Source organism: Hyperolius riggenbachi, chromosome 7 (genome assembly GCF_040937935.1).
Source record: "Hyperolius riggenbachi isolate aHypRig1 chromosome 7, aHypRig1.pri, whole genome shotgun sequence".
Lineage (NCBI taxonomy): Eukaryota > Metazoa > Chordata > Amphibia > Anura > Hyperoliidae > Hyperolius > Hyperolius riggenbachi.
This window is the reverse complement of record NC_090652.1, coordinates 299,373,298-299,395,985: the sequence shown is the minus strand read 5'-3', so window position 1 is coordinate 299,395,985 and position 22,688 is coordinate 299,373,298. Positions and strand designations below refer to the sequence as shown.

Below are 22,688 nucleotides of genomic sequence, written 5' to 3'. Positions count from 1 at the left end.
TATTCAAATAAAGCATTACTGTCTCACCTTCAGTAATTTTTAATAATTCACTTATGTTCTCTGATGATCCCCATCCTTGAAAAATGAGTAAATCAGGCCTTTGGGTCTGTTTATAAAAATTGTGAATATGTTATTACGGTAATCCCCAATTTCCCCTCCATTTGCGCAGCACCTACCAAAATGAAGTCAGATTTTTCTCATCTGTGATCTCAGATCTGTTTTCAGTGACAGTGAGTTTATCATTGGGCTGTAAATCCGGTGCTGGTATCTGGGTTAAGGGGAGATAAGTAGTTTATCCACCTGCGTGAATGTCCATAGCTGTCTGGAGAAGATCTGTAACCATCTGTGTGAGTGTTGGGAGAGACCTGGACACATGGAGAAGCGCAGGCACGCCTGTATGTAGTACGCCTCATCAGCCTGTCTCGTGGCCTGTGGTGTGCTATTACAGCATACACCCAATGTGCCTTGTCACTGCAGTGTCCCCTCCTCCCCACCGGTATTAGTGTCAGACACAGGGCTGCAATAGGAGGAAGCGCAGGGTAGCCGTTTGCCATCTGGTCACCAGTGGTGTTTCCTGTCTAGAGAAAATTCTCAATGTCAATCTTAATGGGGAATACTTGGTCTTATATAATTAAGGTAGCGGGAGGGTTTGGCACTCACCGTCCTGATACGTCTAGGCACTGTGCATCCAAATGTATCAGTAGTTAGTTGATGCTCGGTTAAGACATAGTTATGAGCAGGAGCTTGTGTCTGCAACACACTGAATCTCAGGATTCTGAAGTGGAAGTCGGCAATAGAAGGTGAGTATTGGGTGGGCATACATAAAAAAAAGGTGCCTCGGAAAAAAGGGTGCAGGGGATTGCTGCTAGCAGAATACCGCTACAATTAACGATATTCTACTGCTGGACTCAGATAATAAAATATTGGTAATGTTTACCGATATTTTACTATGGCTAAACCTAACCTTACTCTCACACAGAACCCTCCTCCTACCAATGCCTAACCCTAATACTCCCCCAGTAGTGCCTAACAATAAGACCCCCCCCCCCGGTGGTGCCTAACTCTATGACCCCCCAGTGGTGCCTAACCCTAAGACCCCCCCGGTGGTGCCTAACCCTAAGACCCCCCCCCCCTCCGCAGTGATGCCTAACCCTAAAACCCCCTGGTTGTACATAAACATAAGATCCCCTCCCCCGTGCCTAACCCTAAGGCCCCCCCTCCCCCCGGTGGTACCTAACATTAAGACCCCCCTGGTCCCTGGTTTGGCGATTTGCGTTAATCGCCAGCAATTATTGCAAATCCCCCAAGTGAGAATGGGCCCATAGGGTATTATTGCTCAAGCGCTAGTGCTTGAGCATTTTGCCGAAATTGCCGGCAAAACGTTCCCGTGTGAATTTTAAGCAATACCAGTTGTTTGGCTGTCCTGCTGATCATTCTGGCTGCAGCAGTGTCTGGCTAATGCTGGGAATACACGGCACGATTCTGAGCCATCAAGTTGTCTCCATAGATCAATTTCCGACATGTTCGATCTCCCGCCTGATCGTTTTGCCGCTCGATTCACCATTGAAGCTAATTGAAAAAAAGATAAGAAAAACGGGCAGAAGATAAGAGAATGGAGCGGGCAAAACAATCTGGCGCAGAATCGACCCGTGTATTCCCAGCATTACACCAGAAACAAGCATGCAGCTAATTTTGTCAGTTCTGACATTAATGTCAGAAACACCTGATCTGCTGCCAGAGATGCTCAAATCCGACCCGGGAGATAGCCGGATAGTTACTATCTGGATATCTCCCAGGAAGGCTGTGCGGGGGGGAAGGGGGTGGGGGGGGGGGGGGTGGGGGCGGGGCCGGGGTCAAGCTTACCTGTCTGACGTCTTCTTAGGTATGTCCCTCGGCGCCTCCCACGATGCGCTCCACGCGCGTCACGTGATTACAATCACTTCCTCCTTCAACCCGGAAGGAGGAAGTGTTTGTACTCATGTGACCGCTGCGTGGAGCGCATCGTGGGAGGCGCTGAGGGACATACCTAAGAAAACGTCAGACAGGTAAGCTTGCCCCCCCCCCACACAGCCTTCCTGGGAGATATCCGGATAGCAACTATCTGGCTATCTCCCGGGTCGGATTTGAGCATCTCTGTCTGCTGCATGCTTGCTCAGGGTCTATGGCTAAAAGCATTAGAGGCAGAGGATCAGTACGACAGTCAGGCAACTGGTATTGCTTAAAAGGAAATAAATATGGCAGCCTCCATATCACTCTTGCTTCAGTTGTCCTTCAATGGCACCATGTAACAAAGACATGTGGAGCACTGATACATATTTTTATGGCCACTTCAGAACAATGGTAGAATTTCCCTCGGAGATGTCTGGGGAGAAGACTCTAGACCAGGGGTAGGGAACCTATGGCTTGGGGTTGATTCACTAAGCTACCCTGCTGAAGCAGCGCAGCTTAGTGTGGTAGTACAAGTAAAATTTTCAAAGTTTGCACACTACTGCTGTAGCATGCACTACTAACTTACTCCCCCCCCCCCCAAAAAAAAAAACAACTTAAGGCAGCTCCATTTGTCCCACCCTGGATCCTGTCAGGTTCAGTGACTTTGTAGAACGAGATCTCCGCACTTTGATTGGCCCAATAGGCTGCCTGTCACTTGACTAAAGTGCGGGGATCTCGTCCTACAAAGTAAATCAACCCCCAAGTCAGCTAGCTAATTGTACAAGCTGTTAGTTGGTATTTCTCCTGTCTGGCTCTCTGGGAAATTGCTGATGTTGCTGAAGACCTGTCTGACACTTCCGCTGCCCGGAGGATCAACTGTATACACATCACCATGGCAACAGAGACGTGAGCCCTCTGCTGCGCATGTGCACTGTCCCAGTTTGAAGCATATTGTATGGCTCTCACAGAATTACATTTTAAAATATGTGGCGTTTATGGCTCTCTCAGCCAAAAAGGTTCCTGACCCCTGCCCTAGACTGTGATGACTTCTCAGGAAGACGACGTATCTGGTGACTGCGTTGCGCAGGAAAAATAATTCCTGTCTTCCTCATTACTTGGAATACTCCTCATTGTCTCATTCCGGCAACCAGGGAGTCCGTCACGGTCTCAGTAAAAGCTACTAAAGAGGCCCTGTAGTGACATACAGTATAGTAGGCTGCAGAAAATTATTCAGGACACCCATTCCATGGTAATTTTTCTAGTTTCGGCATCAGAAACACTTCCTATGGGCTGGGGCACACCGAGCGGCTTTTTGAGCGTTTCTGCAGCTGCTTGCGGCTGCGGATAGGCTAGGGTAATGCATTTCAATGAGGGTGTGCACACCACAGCGGGAGGAGCTTTGCAGAAACGAATCCTCCCGGGGTGAGGCATTTTTTGGATTGCGGAGGCGTTTCTGCCTCAATGTTAAGTATAGGAAAAACGCGAATCGCTCTGAAAAACGGCAGATCAGAGCGGTTTGCCAGGCGGTTTTGTTACAGAAGCTGTTCAGTAACCGCTTTACTGTAACAATATATGAAATCTACTACACCAAAACCGCTACACAAAACCGCAAAACGCTAGCAAAACGCCTCAGAAAAATAAAAAAAAGTGTTTATAAATCTGCTAGCATTTTGCGGATCTGCTAGCGGGTTTTGGTGTGCAACGGGCCTATATCTAGATATTGTGATATAATACATTGGTATGTAGCTCGTCCCTCCCACAGAGGTTTAGCTTAGGCTGTTTATTATGCATAATTCTCCCCCCCCCCCCCTCTGCCCAGAGCATTCTGGGAAATCAGAGATCTTTTCCAATGGCTTTAGAACTCTCAGTAAATGAACATTCTGCAGAGATCACCTGCCAGTACTAAAGAAGTTGCCGCCTGTGATACATTTCAGAAAATACATCAGGGAGAGGAAAGATTTTGCAATGGGCAAACACTGACTAAATAATCTATACATGATCGTAGTAAATTATTCAGGATTCCCACTTTTATGGTAATTTTCCTGGTTCCTATATCTATATATCGCCCTCCCAGTGATGTTAAAGCCTAGGCTGGCTGATTAGCTATGAATTCTCCTCCCAGAGCATTCTGGGAGATCAGGTGTATTTTTTACTTGCTTCAGAACTCTCTTTAAACAAGCATTCCACAAAGATCACTTGTCAATATTTAAAGGACATCCGAGGTGACACATGACATGATGAGATAGACATGTATATGTACAGTGCCTAGCACACTAATAACTAGGCTGTGTTCCTTTTTTTCTTTCTCTGCCTGAAAGATTTAAAAATCAGGTATGCAAGTAACAATTTCTCTCCGGGTCGGAACTGGGTTGGAACCTTGTCGGACTGTAATGTAACCCACACTGATAAGGAATTGCAGCCATATAACACTTTTCTGGCAGTAAAGCTATGTTCACATTATAAATCCCCAGCGCTATCGCAAGCGCTGAGCGATTTATTGAGAGTTGTTAAAAGAGCTTTTCTAAGCGCTTTTGCTCAGCGATGTTTTTTTCACTTCCTGATGTCAGTCAGGAAGTGAACTCTTTCATCCGGAAATGAATAAATTCAAGGGGCAAATTTGCGTTTGCATGCGAAAAACGTTACGCACACTATAAAGCTAGCACGACCGTGATAAGAGTTATCACGGCTTTGTGAATCAAGCCCAATGTATTTATTAATAGAAACGCTCGGGAAATCATTATACAAAACGCTTTTTCAAGTGCTTTGCGATTTCCCTATACCTCCCATTGAGCCAAATCACTGGTACATATATTGCGTTTGCGATTTTAGTAAAATCGAAACGTGCACATGTGAACACTGTCATAGGGAATCATTGCACAAGCGCTTTTGAAGCGATTTCTAAAATCGCTAGCGCTTAAAGAAACCTGCAAATGCTCATAGGGCTTGATTCACTAAACCGTGATAACTCAAATATCTCACCTTATCAAAGTTATCACACCTTATCAAAGATATCACACCTTATCAAAGATATCACACCTTATTATCAAATATATCACAGCTTATCAAAGATATCACACCTTATCAAATATATCACACCTTATCAAATATATCATACCTTATCAAAGATATCACACCTTATCAGAGATATCACAGTTTATCAAAGATATCAAACCTTATCAAAGATATCACACCTTATCAAAGATATCACAGCTTATCAAAGATCACACCTTATCAAAGATATCACACTTTATCAAAGATATCACACCTTATCAAAGATATCACACCTTATCAAATATATCACAGCTTATCAAAGATATCATACCTCATCAAAGAAATCACACCTTATCAAAGATATCACACACCTTATCAAAGATATCACACCTTATCAAATATATCACACTTTATCAAATATATCACACCTTATCAAAGATATCACAGCTTATCAAAGATCACATCTTATCAAAGATATCACACCTTATCAAAGATATCACAGTTTATCAAAGATATCACACCTTATCAAATATATCACACCTTATCAAAGATTTTAAGAAAAACAAAAGTTTGCTTTCTTAAACCAGAAAGAATTTGCGATAATTCAGGTTGGAGTGAGCTTGAGATGTCTCCCAGTGCATCACTGCTGAATATATGCAAATTAACCATTGTACCCTTAAAAGCTAAACACACCTCCAGAACCGCTGAAATGCAATGATGTGTAACGTCCCCCATACGTCGCTCTAAGCGTATGTTACGCTAATGCTGGGAATACACGGTTCGTTTTTGCCTTCGTTTAAACCTTCGATTCGTTCGGTAAACGAATCGAGTGTTGAAAACGTATGTGAAAATAGTCATAATCTCATTATAGTTTCGATTAATAGACCCCAAAAACGAACGACTAGTGATCGAACATGTTTGATATTATCTCTCTTTATCCATCTAATCGAGCCATTGGTAGGCTTGATGGCTGTTCAGATCGATTATATATTCGTTTATGCTAGTCCGTCCCTGTAAAAAGGGATTTTCGTTTCGTTTCTTTGCAGCCTTCGATCATTGGAAAAACGAAACCATCAGAATCGGAAAAAAAAACGAACCCGTGGGTGGTGATATTAACCGTATGACTGATTATTTCGGGATCGAAAAGGACAAAAGGCACAATCGAAACGAAGGTTTAAACGAAGGCAAAAACGAACCGTGTATTCCCAGCATTAGAGTGACGTCATGTAAACAAACTCATGGCCGCCATCTTGTGGCCAAAAAGTAAAACTACAACTAAAAGTGAAAAAAATAAAACTCAAGACACATTTACATTATAAAACTATGGCTTACATCCCACCGTCCCAAAAATACCCAAATAAAATGTTTAATACAAAAAAAAACAAAAAAACCTTACAATAATAAAAAAAAAAACATGTAAATATTTACCTAAGGGTCTAAACTTTTTAAATATCAATGTAAAGATGAAATATTTCAAAAAAATTTTTATTTTAAACTTGTAAATAGTGATAGATGCAAAACGGAAAAAATGCACCTTTATTTCCAAATAAAATATTGTCGCCATACATTGTGATAGAGACATAATTTTAACGGTGTAATAACCGGGACATATGGGCAAATACAATACATGAGTTTTAATTATAGAGGCATGTATTATTTTAAAACTATAATGGCTGAAAACTGAGAAATACTGAATTTTTTCCGTTTTTTTCTTATTCTTCCTGTTAAAATGCATTTACAGTAAAGTGGCTCTTAGCAAAATGTACCCCCCAAAGAAAGCCTAATTGGTGGCGGAATAAAACAAGATATAGATCAGTTCATTGTGATAAAGTTATAAGCTAATGAATGGGAGGTGAAAATTGCTCAGATGCATAAAGTTAAAACGACTGAAGGCTGAAGTGGTTAAGATGTTGGTGCCTGTGATAAATTTCAGAATGCAGGGAGAAGAAATATTTTATAATTGGCAAACACTGACTACATAATTTATAAATGAATATTGTAAGAAAAAAAACAACTCATAAGCAATTTTATATTTTTACTACAGTTCCTCTTTACATGAGCACTTTGATTGCAAGTAATGAAACCGCCCTGCACTGCAGTAATCAGCAAATAGTAGGCTTGGCCTTGGTATAACGTAGTAGTAATATCACCGCATGGTGCCAAATCGCTTTAATTTGTCACCATAGTCGCCAGGCATGGAAAATTGACAAGAGAATTTGCGCTTACGAGTTGAAGCTGTTTTTTTCTGCCAGGACTTTGCTGGTAATGGGAGGCGATTAATGCGTCAGGAAATCTCGCTGGAATCGATCAGGCTATCCTGCGCTGGTTACAATGACAGCTCCCATACATCTCAGCTTCCAGTAATTCTTACTAATCACATTGGCTTTGATTGATGCAGGGAGGGGCCAAGACCACGGCTCTGCCGCCTGCCTCCCCCGTGATCTATAAGGATGCACTCCTACATAGAGTCATTCACTGCAAACGTTGTTTTCTTTTCTTTTCAATCAGAATCAGAATCATTTATTTCGCCAAGTGCAACAGGGGTTGTACCCGGAATCATTTTTGGCACATACAGGGTCGGTGATGGTACAGTAAATATGGTACAGTAAATACATTCATGATTGAATACATTCAATAATTTCTGAAGAAGAAACTTTTGCTGGCAAGCCGAGCAGCAAGCATAGCAGTAAGACATTTGTTGAAGATGGTCGCCAGGTTTGGACACATTTCAGGATCGGTTTTGGCCCGTTCCTCTTTACAGAAACCCTCTAAATCCAAGAGTCTCTTGGCTGCCACTTGGCAATTAACCCACAGATTTTCTGTAGGATTGAGGTCTGGAGACTGGCTAAACTACTCCATGACCTTAAAGAGCACAGGACAGAAGAAAAACAGAGAGAAATGAACCCTGTATGTATTTAGAGAGTTTAGTCTGCCCAATTCCCCCTTATCTGAGACTGTGACTAGTCTCACAAGTTGTAATTTGATCTCTCCTCTGCTACAACAGAGAAGCTAACTGGTAAACAGTTAACAATATGTCTATTGCATATTGCTCGATAGATGCGTTCGATTGATAAATTCCGTCATGTCTGATATTCCTCTCGATCATTTGACCGCTCGATTCCTCACAGAAGTTAATGGAAAAAGATTTTAAAAAACGAGCGGAAGATAAGAGAAATCGAGTGGAGAATCGAGCGGAAAAAACGATGAGACGGACAATCGAACGGGAAAAACGTATCATGTGTTTCCAGCAGGGCTCTTTCACATCAGAGCCCCTTTCCTGCGTTTTATCGCAAAGTCAAAACTCAAGGTCAAGGTAAAATGAAAGTCCATAGACTTTCATTTTACCTTTCACACCGGACGCTGCATTTCGGCGCGTTGCAGTTCGACGCACCCGGTAGCTTTTAATCGTCGGACACCGGCGTTTTCCCGTCCGGTGAATTCATAACTACCACCGCTGATTGCATCACACCACTACATCCTGACGACACGCCGCAGGCTATTCAATGCGTGCAGGAGAACGGCGTTGTCTGATGTGAAAGAGCCCTTAGCTTTTCACTGGCAAACTTAAAGTGAAGCTCCAGACTAAAAATCTACTCAGCAGAACTGAAAAGGCTTGGTGTTTCTTTAACAGTTTCACAGCATCAGAACTTTGTTTTTCTTACCCACGCCTCATTTTTAGCTGCACAGAAGAAAACTGCCCGGGCATTTTTCTCCTGATGCTGTGCAAAGCATGATGGGATTTCTGATGTTGTTGTTCTCGTTCTGCTGTTTTGGTGCAAACATTTTTTTTTAGATTTTGAATCTGAGAGTTGAAGCTTAGCCAGCTGGGAGGGGTAATCAGGATACAGGACAGTTGGAACTGTGTCTCATGCTCCCTGTCACCTCCTTTCAACCAAAGAGATGACTGCCCCCATGAAAAAGATGGCTGCCCCAATGAAATGACAAACATTTGCCTGTTCTTTTAAAACAGACCTATCTATTTTAATTAACATAACTAATGTAACATAATGACAGTATGTTTGTTTTGTCTGAAGTTCCCCTTTAAGGCAGGCCTTTACATGTGCCTTGATGGGCAGGACCCAGGGGACCTTGCAGATGTTGCAAGAATTCAATCTAATATGGACGTAGTTTGTTACTCAGGGCCGGTTTTACAGATAGGCACTGTAGGCTTGTGCCTACAGTCGGCTTATGTATAAAAGGCGGCTCTTTGGTTGCCCCAAAGTTCCCCCTCTTCTGCCCATCCACTCCCCCTCCCTCCTTCTGCAGAGTGCGAGCAGAGCGGTTATGAGAAGACACTCACTGGCTCCCGACATTCCAGTGATGGACCCCTTTCAGCAGCGGCAGCATGTCTAGCGCTGTCTCCATGGCTACAGAGGGTCTCTCTGCTTGGGCCTGGCAGCTTGTTGTTTAACAGAGCGCCACATGACTTATCATGTGACTCGCTGTTACAAGTTGCAGCGGCACCTATTGTAAATGACGGAGTGCAGTGCGTTGTGGCGCGCATGCGCGAGTCGATGTGAATCCCAGTGACGTGCTGCCTGCCCAGCATTTCTTGCGCTGCGATGGAGCAGGAGCATTCCACCGCAACACCAAAAATAAGTGTAAAACCAGCTTTAAGGATAACTATTTTGAAACACTGTAAAATGTAAAATATACACATACAAATGTATATTTTTCCTAGAGTAATATGCTTTATTAATAATGTTTTTCCTATGTTGCTGTCACTTACAGTAGTGAAAATCTGACAGATCTGACTGATTGGTTGTGGACTACATTTTCTCATGGGGGATTCTCAGTTATTTACTGTATTTACAAATGTACTTGAGGAACAAGTAGGAAAGAAAATAGTGAGAATCTCCCATGTGGAGATGGACTAGTCCAAAATCTGTCAGATCCGTCATTATTTTACAAACCTACTGTAACTGACAACATAGGAAAAAGTTAATTTATATTCCATTTTACTCTGGGAGAAAATATTATTATTATTATTATTTATATAGTGCCAACGTCTTCCGTAGCGCTGTACATAGTACAATACAAATATTGGGGAACATATATACATGAGAAGTTCAAGACACTGTACAGTCATGACATTCAATAGTAGAAATACAAATACATACAGAGTTAATGCGTAGTTCAGGGCTGGGCCGAGGCAGAGGCGAGAGAGGCCCCAGCCTCAGGGCGCAGTGTAGGAGGGAGGGCACAACTCACTCAGCTATCATTCCGCTATTGTGTTTGAAACAGAGAGAAATAATAAAAGTTGATACATGGCAGTGACTGCAAGCTAGATAACTAGATGTTTGGAGGGGTTGGGGGCCCTGGGCCCTTAGTCTAATAGCAATCAGTGTGTGACAGCTGGGGTGGCTGGGATGGAGGGGAACACTTTGGTGTCTCAGCATTGGGTGCTGGAGGACCTTGTCCCGGCTCTGGTGTAGTTTGAGAGATCTCTAAAGTTGGTACATGTTCATATGGTAAATTACAGCAGTAAAACACTAAGAGGAGGTCCCTGCCCTTGCGAGCTTACAATCTAGAGGAAATGTACATTTTTATGTGTACTTTAACATTTTTTTCGAAAGTGGTCCTTTAATTTAACAGTTAAAGGATACTAATGCTCTTTCGTGTTTTGATGCTTTTAGGAAGTTGGCTGTAATTACGGCAAAATGATCTTTTTTTTTTGCTTAGATCCTTTTTTTTCTTTTTTTATCGATCTTTCCACTTTATACTCTATTTTTAGCTCCCATGTTCCCATGCAGGGAATGGAAACTAGTGTCTAATAGCCATATGACTGTGAGTAGCCCAGGCGGGGGGCGCTGACATATCAGCAGACTCACCGCCTCCCATGTGACTGATCTATAGAATATTGTGTCTCAACGTAACAACGGAATAAATAGCATTGTGCGAAACCGAGCTGGAAGGCTTCAACAAAGCACGACCTATTTCCAGGGGTAAATTACTACCTGAAGAGAACCTGTTACTATGCATAACACTGGCAAAGCAGAATCTGTGTTTAAAGTGGTACTCCGGGGAAAAAAAATTAGTTTTACTGCTGAAATGGTGGACGTCAGCTGTATTATGAAAGCAAGAGTCTAAATCCCAGGGTCACTGCAGTTCTATAAAGCCATGTGTAGGTTGTACTGCTGGAACTGCTTGTCCACAGGGTTCCTGCAAGCCTGATGACTGTTTTTTTTAAACTGGCCACTAACGGTCCAATTTCTAGCGAAAAATCGTTCGAGCGAACAGAAATTCTGATCGGACGAAAAATCGTTCACTACACCATCAACTAACCAATCATTGCTTCCTATCTATCACGACCACCAAGAAAATCCAAGTTTTCGTTCTACGAAAATTCATTCGGGCGACATTTTTCAACATTCGTTCATAATCGATTGTGGCCACCAATGGAGATTATTTACAACCAATCCGTTCAGAATTTCTGATCGCTCGAACGATTTTTCGCTAGAAATTAGACAGTTAGTGGCCAGCTTTAGAGGGCTGTTATGTGACTCAAGTGAAGTCTCACCCCGCCCCTTGCATGTCTGTGTGGAGCCCAGCAGAATGGGGTGATGTCACTATCTAGCCCCTCCCATATAGCAGTTTGGAAAGGCTGTTAAAAAAACCGATCCGAATAGAAAAAATTTTTAACCTAGGAAGTCAACTATAAAATAGATTTTTGAGAATCTGAACTGAAAATAAAAAGTCAAAATAACCATACACAGGTCATACTTTACCTCCTGTGTAATCTACTCCTCAATCTCTTTCTCCTCTCCTGCATCCCATTTGTCCACTGTGATCAGTGGAATTCTCCGTCCTCCATTTTAAAAAAGGCAATTTACCTATAACAGCTTCCTGGTCAGCACACTGTTTGTGGTTCAGAAGGGAAATTTGGGTGCATGACAGTGCCTGATATTTGCCTTCTCTGCTGTAAATCTCAGCTTTTATAATGGCAAAGAAGGCACGTTTGGGCTCCCAAAAGCGCCGGAATTCCTGCAAAGAAGCTAAATTTTGGCGCCCGGAAGCTCTGCAGCGGGGGGAAGGGGGGGGGGGCATGATTAGGCGCCATTGGGGGAAGGGTGTGGCTAGGCACCACCAGGAGGGTCTTAGGGTTAGGCAGCACTGGGGGGGGGGGGGGGGTGTCTTAGGGCTAGGCACCACCTGGGGGGTCTTAGGGTTAGGATATTAGGATATTCTACTAGTGGCTAGTAGCTGGATAGTGTACTGGTTAAGGGCTCTGCCTTTGAGGCCAGGGTTTGAACCTCAGCTCTTCCTGTTGAGTAAGCCAGTGCCTATTCAGTAGGAGACCTTGGGCAAGACTTCCTAACACTGCTGCTTCCTATAGAGTGCACCCTAGTGGCTGCAGCTCTGGGGCTTTGAGTCCGCCAGGAGAAAAATGCAATACAATTTTTCTGTGTCTGTCTGTCAATCCCCTGCACCTTTTTTCATGTATGCATGCAGCCACCCCTTATATCATGTACAATTGCCCTTTGGGCAGCTGCAGCCCTAGGTCCAGCCTTGGTTGCCTTTCCAGGAATCTGACCTTGTTGAAAACAGTTTAGAGACCTGTTTTTTCTCTGTTTACCTTATGAGGAATGAGGGGAGAAGATGTAGTAAAACTCTGGGAAACTTTCCATATACTTTAAATTTCTCCCCAGCCTTGCCCTACTTGTTACTGGCACCGGTTTGCCATGTGACTGTCTGGACGGCGGTGCTGTGGCCAGAGCCTGAACCAGAGGCAGCAGCTTGTATTAAAGACCTTACAAAACAAGTGTTATTAGCCTGAGTGGAGAACACGTTGTTCCTTCGCAGCTATAATGGGAGAAATAAGGACAACACGCCTCTAGCCAATGCGGAAGCGCCTCATTCCCATCCAGCGTTGTACTAAATAGCTCCATGCATAATGCAGGCTGAGGGGAGATGCTAATGTCAGCTATTGATTACTGTTACTTACTGAAGCTCAGGAGAGACTGATAGCACTTTAGCATTTACTGGCTGTTGCTGGAACACAATGTATGGCGATAATGCAGCTCTCATTATCCACAACAGAAGGTCAGTCACAATGGCCGTGTGGAGAAGCTGATACTGAATACTGATACATTGTTAGCAATTGTCTCTTTCGGAGGGACAGTCCCTCTTTCCTCCTCATTTGTCCCTCTTTCAGGACTTTGTCCCTCTTTCTATGTAAATACTGTATATATATTTTTCTACAAAAAAAATGTTTGATTGACTCTAAACTTTATTCCCATCCTTTAAATTGATATGTTACTAATTTTAAAATGTTAATATGAAGGAAAATGAACAAGCATAGAAAGGACCAGTATGGTATGAATTATAAAACAACATATTTTTCTTATGAAATCTTTATGGTATGCGTGACTAGGGGTGTGATGGGGCGTGATTAGGGGGCATGGCTTAAGTGTCCCTCTTTCTCATCTTAAAAAGTTGGGAGGCATATACCCACAAGCTAATCCTCATTGCTGGAGATGCAATAAAGCAAATGGCACCTTGCTCCACATTTTCTGGGAATGTGAAAATATACAACCTTTCTGGCAGGAGGTCCAGAAACACATTAAAACTCTTACTGATGGAGAACCTTCCTCAGATCCCTCCTACTATCTCCTCCATAACACACCTAAACCCTTCAAGAAATTCAAACGCTCTCTATCCAAGCACTTAATCCAGGCAGTTTGAATCATTATTGCAATAAACTGGAAATCAACAGCAACACCTTCGACCCTGGAATGGATCAACGAGATCAAACATATCTATCAAATGGAATCCCTCACACATAGTATCTATAATAGAGATGAGACTTTCTCCAACACATGGATTCACTGGAACATCTTCTTAGAATCAGATGAATATAAATTATTACTACAAAACTCCCTTGCTTAAAACTGGCTGAGAAACGATACTGAGCTAACTCAATGCTCTTCTCCTCGGGTTGGGTTTTAACCTCACAAAATAGTACCATCAGCAATAAGATCAAATCACTGGGTGGACCGAAGTGAGCCTGACGGCAACTCCTATCCCTGGCCTCCTCCTCTCTCCTCAATTCCCCTCTTTCTCTGGATCCTGTGGAGTCGGTGCTTCCCAGGATTCATCGTATCTCGCTCCTTTTTCTCTCTTTTCCTCTTACTGTCTCTATGCTGTTACTGCTTGCCCGGGCCCTCGGGTCTACATGTATGGACACCTTGGACTTGTCGCCTCAAGCTTACAATAGCAGAGCATATTTCATAATGTTTATGTCTTTTCATGAGCACGACTTTGTTTTCTTTTTAGAGAACGTATCATTCTTCATGATTGTCCTTCTGTGTTTTCCTGTGGCCTGGACTGTATTGTACTGTAAAAATTTAATCTTTAAATAAAGAATCTTTAAAAAAAAAAAAAAAAAAGAAATTAATCGTAAAGTGGGGAGCATTTCACCATAAAATAATCGTAAAGTGGGCAGCATTTCAGCATAAAATAATCGTAAAGTGGGGAGCATTTCAGCATAAAATAATCGTAAAGTGGGCAGCATTTCACCAGAAATTAATCGTAAAGTGGGGAGCATTTCACCAGAAATTAATTGTAAAGTGGGGAGCATTTCACCAGAAACGAATCGTAAAGTGGGGAGCATTTCACCAGAAATGAATCGTAAAGTGGGGAGCATTTCACCAGAAATGAATCGTAAAGTGGGCAGCATTTCACCAGAAATTAATCGTAAAGTGGGGAGCATTTCGCCAGAAATGAATCGTAAAGTGGGGAGCATTTCACCATAAAATAATCGTAAAGTGGGGAGCTTTTCACCATAAAATAATCGTAAAGTGGGGAGCATTTCATCATAAAATAATCGTAAAGTGGGGAGCACTTCACCAGAAATGAATCGTGAAGTGGGGAGCATTTCACCAGAAATTAATCGTAAAGTGGGGAGCATTTCACCATAAAATAATCGTAAAGTGGGGAGCATTTCACCATAAAATAATCGTAAAGTGGGGAGCATTTCATCATAAAATAATCGTAAAGTGGGGAGCATTTCATCATAAAATAATCGTAAAGTGGGGAGCATTTCATCATAAAATAATCGTAAAGTGGGGAGCATTTCATCATAAAATAATCATAAAGTGGGGAGCATTTCACCAGAAATTAATCGTAAAGTGGGGAGCATTTCACCATAAAATAATCGTAAAGTGGGAAGCATTTCACCATAAAATAATCGTAAAGTGGGGAACATTTCATCATAAAATAATCGTAAAGTGGGGAGCATTTCACCAGAAATTAATCGTAAAGTGGGGAGCATTTCACCATAAAATAATCGTAAAGTGGGGAGCATTTCACCATAAAATAATCGTAAAGTGGGGAGCATTTCATCATAAAATAATCGTAAAGTGGGGAGCATTTCACCAGAAATTAATCGTAAAGTGGGCAGCATTTCACCATAAAATAATCGTAAACTGGCCAGCATTTCACCATAAAATAATTGTAAAGTGGCGAGCATTTCACCAGAAATTAATCGTAAAGTGGCAAACATTTCACCTGCATAAAAATCGTAGAGTGGGGAGCATTTCAGCATAAAATAATCGTAAAGTGGGCAGCAGTGACCAGAAAATAATCGCAATGTGGGCTGCAGTGACCAGAAAATAATCGCAATGTTGGCAGCATTCACTAGAAAATAATCACAATGTGGGCAGCATTCACCAGAAAATAATCGCAATGTGGGCAGCATTCCCCAGAAAATAATGGGAGCGGCAGGTCAGGGTGTGGAGAGATAGGTCAAGGTGCTGGGTGGGTAGGTGATATTGCTTGGTGGGTGGTGAGGGGGGAAACAGGTAAGGCGCTGGATGGCAGGCTTTATAATGCTAATATACCTCACCAGGCCAGGCAGCTTCCAATCAGCTTCACCGCGGAGTTCCACAGCGCGGGCTCGGCTGACGTAATCACTGGCTGCAACACTCACTCAGGCCTCCAGTCCCTGCACGCCGCGTCATGGGGGCGGAGCTACAGTACGCTGGCCGCGGCGGCTGGAGGAGGCGGCGCTCAGCACGCAATGTCAGGGGAGGCGGGAGGCATGAGGATGAAGGAGGCACATATGTAAATATAAAGGCCGGGCACGGAGGAGGCGGCGGCGCAGATTTAAAAAGTAAACACAGGCTCTCTGGCCGCTCTGTCACACGTCATATGCGGGCATGAAAAGAGCCATAGGTTCCCGACTCCTGTCCTACAGGAACCGGATGGTCGCCCTCCTGGTTGGTCCTTCTTGGCTGTAGATAACACCACAACCGGAAGGTGAGCACCTCCAAAGGAGATGTAATGTGTAGTACTGGGGGGTGGAGGCACCCAAAGATAGGTAATGTGATTAAACAAAAAAATGTACGGTGGAGGGAGGGTGTCTTCTTTACCACTCCAGATGAAAGAACCCAAACCACAGGATTAAAGTAAAAATATTCAATTATGTATTTAGCACGATTAAAAGGACAACGCGTTTCACGGGTCCCGGCCCGCTTCTTCAGATCAATACAAGTGCCTTTAAAATATGGTCATGGACACCAGAAATAACTTTTTCCCTGCCGACGTTAGCGCACATGGCTGGTCACGTGGTAAGAAACGTTTTTTTCTGTGTGTTTGTTTTCCAAGAGGTGAGGGTGAAACTGGATCCCTCTTTCCACTGGACCTCCTGTGTTAGGATGTAATCTTGTACGCAGGCCGCCAGTCCATCATCAGGAGGGAATGCTGGGTATTCCCTGGACTCCGCACACCGCCGTCTCATGCTGCTGACTGTCTCGTTATTTCTCCCCCTTGCAGGACGGCACGCTCTGCCAAGACACATCCTAATTAAATGACACACAAAGGTGCATCTGATGCAGAAAGCTCATTAAGGCCCTGGAAATATGAGCGGGTCGGTATCCTGAGACCTGGGACGCCGCCAGATCCCCTTTCTTTCAGGTCAGTCCGCAGCAAACGCTCTTGTGTTCCCTGTAGAAAGTAAAGGCTTGCGTTACTTACAATGAAAATAAGCAGGGGAAGTGCCTGTGCTCAGGACACACTTTATATTCTTAGGCAGCACGGTGGTGTGTAGTGGTTAGCACTCTCACCTTGCAGCGCTGGGTTCCAGGTTCGTATCCCAGCCAGGGCACTATCCGCATAGAGTTTGTATGTTTTCTCTGTGGATTTTTTCCGGGCACTCCGATTTCCTCCCACACCCCAAAAAACATACAGATAGTTTAACTCGCTTCTCCCCTAAATTGGCCCTAGATTATGATAAATACAACACATGATACATACATAGACATATGACTATGGTAGGAATTAGATTGTGAGCCTCTCTGAGTGACAGTTAAGTGACAAGACAATATATACTCTGTATACGCAGCAGAAGATGTCGCACTATATAAATACTAAATAATATTCAAACACTATGTGCCCATACATCGATAGATTGACCAAGAAACAGATCTCTCTCTGATTGAATCTGATTGGTGAGAGAGATCTGTGGCCTGCCAATACACAGCAGGCCGATTCCTGATTGATTTCAGCATGAAATCTATCAGTAACTAGCAGGGCTGTTTCTGGCTTATTTGGTGCCCCAGGCCGAAGCAGGAAATAAGGGCGCAGCAGCCCTTTCGTAAAAAACGGCACCGCCACTGTTCCCCCCCCCCCCCCCCCCCCCCACACACACACACCAATCAAAATTAACTAGTTTTGCTGGTACTATTAACAAATTGATACATTATATACAGAAATATATACAAAGGATGCATACATTATTCCCAGGCTAGATACACCTCATGACCAACCCAAACTCACATACAAACCATTCCTACAATTGTTTTGAGGGGTGTGCAGCCACTTTATAAAAGACATTTTACTGTTTATGTACAGCCCTCTCTTCCATGTGTTACATCCATGTGCAGCCCCCTCTTCCACATGTTACATCCATGTGCAGCCCCCTCTTCCAGGAGGACGCAAGAGGACGCAGGGACACAAGAGGCCACAGGGACACAAGAGGACGCAGGGACACAGGAGAATGCAGAAATATAGAAGACGGCAGGGACACAGGAAGAGGCAGGGACTCAGGAGGCAGCAGGGACACAGGAGGACACAGGGACACAAGAGGACGCAGGGACACAGGAGAATGCAGAAACATAGGAGAGGGCAGGGACACAGGAAGAGGCAGGGACTCAGGAGGCAGCAGGGACACAGGGGGATACAGGGACACAGGAGGACGCAGGGACACAAGAGGATGCAGGGACACAAGAGGACGCAGGGACACAGGAGGCCGCAGGGACACAAGAGGATGCAGGGACACAAGAGGACGCAGGGACACAGGAGGACGCAGGGACACAAGAGGATGCAGGGACACAAGAGGACGCAGGGACACAAGAGGCCACAGGGACACAAGAGGACGCAGGGACACAGGAGAATGCAGAAATATAGAAGACGGCAGGGACACAGGAAGAGGCAGGGACTCAGGAGGCAGCAGGGACACAGGAGGACACAGGGACACAAGAGGACGCAGGGACACAGGAGAATGCAGAAACATAGGAGAGGGCAGGGACACAGGAAGAGGCAGGGACTCAGGAGGCAGCAGGGACACAGGGGGATACAGGGACACAGGAGGACGCAGGGACACAGGAGGCCGCAGGGACGCAGGAGGATGCAGGGACACAGGAGAATGCAGAAACATAGGAAGAGGCAGGGACACAGGAGGCAGCAGGGACACAAGAGGCCGCAGGGACACAGGAGGACACAGGGACACAGGAGGACACATGAACACAGGAGGTCGCAGGGACACAAGAGGACGCAGGGACACAAGAGGACGCATGGACGCAGGAGGATGCAGGGACACAGGAGAATGCAGCAACATAGGCGGAGGCAGGGACACAAGAGGCAGCAGGGTCACAGGAGGATGCAGGGACACTGGAGGACACAGGGACACAGGAGGACTCATTGACACAGGAGGATGCAGGGACACAGGAGGACGCAGGGAGACAGGAGGATGCAGGGACACAGGAGGACGCAGGGAGACAGGAGGACGCAGGGAGACAGGAGGACGCAGGGAGACAGGAGGATGCAGGGACACAGGAGGATGCAGGGACACAGGAGGAGGCAGAGACAGGAGGATGCATGAACACAGAAGGCCGCAGGGACACCGGAGGACTCATGGACACAGGAGGCGGCAGGGACGCAGGAGGATGCAGGGACACAGGAGAATGCAGAAACCTAGGCGGAGGCAGGGACACAGGAGGATGCAGGGAGACAGGAGGATGCAGGGACACAGGAGGATGCAGGGACACAGGAGGAGGCAGAGACAGGAGGATGCATGAACACAGGAGGCCGCAGGGACACCGGAGGACTCATGGACACAGGAGGCGGCAGGGACGCAGGAGGATGCAGGGACACAGGAGAATGCAGAAACATAGGCGGAGGCAGGGACACAGGTGGATGCAGGGACACTGGAGGACACAGGGACACAGGAGGACTCATTGACACAGGAGAATGCAGGGACACCGGAGGATGCAGGGAGACAGGAGGATGCAGGGAGACAAGAGAACGCAGGGAGACAGGAGGACACAGGGACACAGGAGGAGGATGCAGGGTCACAGGAGGATGCAGGGACACAGGAGGACGCAGAGACAGGAGGATGCATGAACACAGGAGGCCGCAGGGACACCGGATGACTCATGGACAAAAGAGGACGCAGGGACACAGAAGGATGCAGGGATACAGCAAGACGCAGGGACACAGGAGGATGCAGGGACACAGGAGGATGCAGGGACACAGGAGGATGCAGGGACACAGGAGGACACAGGAGGACATAGTGACACAGGAGGACGTGTGGACAGGGGGTTATTATTATATAGGCTGCCCGGGCTGTCTGGCTGAAAAGGAGGTAAAGCATGCAGACGCTCAGTGCAGGTGAAAGCATGGTGCCACAACACAGCTGCAGGTTATACTCTCCTTCCACAGGTCCATTTATTTCCATCAGCAGCCAGTGGCAGCGGTGCACAGCAGACCAGAGGACGCCGGGATGCTAAATTACATTTGTGAAGAAGTAATAAGGTTACTCTGGGGCAGAGACTCTAGAAGGGATGTTTATTCTCTCCTACACATATTGTAACACTCTGTCTCACTATGGCATTGTAAGAATATGGAACAATAGTTTGAATAATTACTCATGACACATTTCTAAAGTCCAAGGCACAGTATTTTTTTTTTATTTTAATATGCATGTACCAGAGATGTCCAGAAAGTCATTTGCTTTTATCAGAGCCGGATCATCCACTAGGCAACCCTAGGCAGTTACCTGGGGCCCAGAAAACGTCCAGGGATCCTGGTGGATGCTAGCCCCCACCAAATCTTACTAAAAAAGCCAGGTGACCATCAGAGGTTGGCAAATACTGCTATCTTGCCCAGGGCCCCATTTCAGCTTAAAGAGTAACTTCAGTGAAAAGAATGCAATAAATAAGTGCTTCATTTTTACAATAATTATGAATAAATGATTTAGTCAGTGTTTGCCCATTGTAAGACCTTGTAAATCCCTGATTTACAGTATGACATTTATCACATGGTGACATTTTTACTGCTGGCAGGGGATGTCAGTGGAAGGAGATGCTGCTTACTTTTTGGCAGTTGGAAACAATGCAACATGGCTCCCACAGTGTGATGTCACAACCATGGTCCTGACATCACACTGTGGGAGGGGTTTTACCACAATATCAGCCATACAGACCCCTCCTCCCCCCCCCCCCCCCGATGATCCATTTGAGAACATTTCTCATGGGAAAGGGGGTATCAGCTACTGAGCTAGTTCACCTTTCCTCCAACCCATAGGCAGGGAGTGTGATTCTACTAAAACAAAGGGATCGACCTTGTAAAAAGATAAAATTAATGTTCAAGGTAAACCTGTAAAGTCTGAAGTGTGTTAATGAAATAAAAAAAAAACAGATACTTACCTAAGGAGAGGGAAGGCTCTGTGTCCTATAGAGCCTCCCCGTTCCTCCTATCCAGGGGCGTAACAATAGACCCTGCAAGTGATCCAGCTGCAGGGATGCCCAAAAGCCACAGGGTGCCCCGTCCTGACAGACTGACAACTAAGGGCAAGGAGAGGAAAAACTTTCTGCTCTTTGCTCAGTTGTTCTAATTACTGCATCTGCTCAGCCACAGATAAGGAATCATATAAAGTTTTGCAGACAAAGATTTGTAGACAGTTCCTATTCAGTATGCAGCAGGGTCTTGTATACAGCCTGTTCTACCTCCAGCCTTTCTAACCCTCCCCAAGTCCTGTGTCCTGTAGGGATGCTTGAGGAGTCTGGGCACAGAGAGAAGGCTGTAGGGGGCCCCATCCAAAGTTTCACAGAAGGGATCCTTAATTTCTAGTTACCCTCCTGCTATGGTCCCCACGTTCCACCACTGGATCCCCGTTAGCACTGATGGGTCGGACACTGCTTCCTTCCGCCGCTGTGGGGGGCTTTGGAATTCTTCTGGAGCCTGAGTGCTCCCGAACATCGGACGCCCTGTACTGTGCATCCGTTAGCACACATTCTAACACACTTTTTTTTTCTTTTTTCTTCCCATTAACTTTAAAGTACACCTTCAACTTAAAAAAGTTGCAAACTTGTGTCAGAAGGGGTTCACCTCAGGATGCTCCAGAGGCTTTCCTGATCCTCTACAACCCATCCGCTGACGGCTCTCCTCCATGTTTAAGGGTAGCCACACAGCGCAGCAGGAATCACGCCTGCCCAGTAGCACAGAGCCGCTCGTGCATGGAGTCAAAAGCTGCGCAGGAGTGGCTCCATGCTGCTGCACAGGTGTAGGCCATACTTTGGGCCTGCATAGTCCGGCCACGCTCATACACAGAGGGGAGTGTGGCGCGATCAATCTTCAATATTAAAGTCGAAGATTATTTAGAGTGTCCTGAGCAGAGGAATGGAGGGGATAAGGAAGATCTGGGGGGCCTCTGGACCATTCACAGGCTTTCCCCTACTGAAGTAACTATGTAACATTTAAAAAAAAAAATTTAAAAGCAAAAACAAAAAAAACTTCCGCTCCCCACCACTCTTGTGGGCCACACTGGCCCACTTTCACTTTTGTGACCTCTGGGTCACGACGCTGCAAGGAGAGACAGTGTGTCTTTCATCCAGCGTGCAGGGAGGCGGGGGAGCGACAGGGGGCGTGGCCAGGGAGAGAGAGCTGCTCTTTAAAATCTTCTCCTTAGCATATGCCACACCCCATGTCACACCTCTTTATGGTAATTAACTCAGATAAAAAATGAATTGATTGAAATGTAAAGAAGAAAAGATAACATTGCCATACAAAAGCCTTTACATGTGTCCCATATTGTGTATGGAGCAAGTAACTCTCCTTGTAAAAACTCTGAACTGGGGAGGAGAAAGCAGGCAGACAGGTGAAGGGAGTGAGGAAGGGGCGGAGTTTGTCACATTCAGCCTCCAGTCGCCTGTAGGCATTTGCCTACTGTGCCTATTGCTAGAACCAGCCTTCCTGGTAGGGATTATGGAACTGTATTAAGGTATCTGCAAGCTTTATTTTTTAAAAGTTTTAATGTGAACCTAATCAAAGGAGACTTGTTTTTATTTATACAGCCCAAAAAATCATGGGAGGGATTCAGGGTACACAACATTTTACATACCAATTTCTAGCAGATGCTGAGGGTGCTATTATCTCTTCCTGGAGGTTACCAATCTGCTGTTCAGAGAACATGAGAGGTCAGTTGGGCTTTATCTATGTGCCTAGATAGGGGAGGAATGGGATGGCGACAACTATTACACAAGAGGCTA

General features: G+C 45.0%; 1 protein-coding gene across 2 annotated transcripts in view; it reads left to right on the top strand.

Moving 5' to 3' along the window:
• The window catches only part of PLCD4 (phospholipase C delta 4), a 94,669-nt gene that overhangs the window by 2,480 nt on the left and 69,501 nt on the right, over positions 1–22,688 (top strand). The window contains exon 2 of one of the 2 annotated variants that reach the window (XM_068246046.1): positions 16,696–16,836. The exons of the other annotated variant lie outside the window; for it this stretch is intronic. The gene's annotated coding sequence lies outside the window, so the exon portion shown is untranslated. The remainder of the gene's footprint in view (positions 1–16,695; positions 16,837–22,688) is intronic. 2 annotated transcript variants of the gene reach the window in all.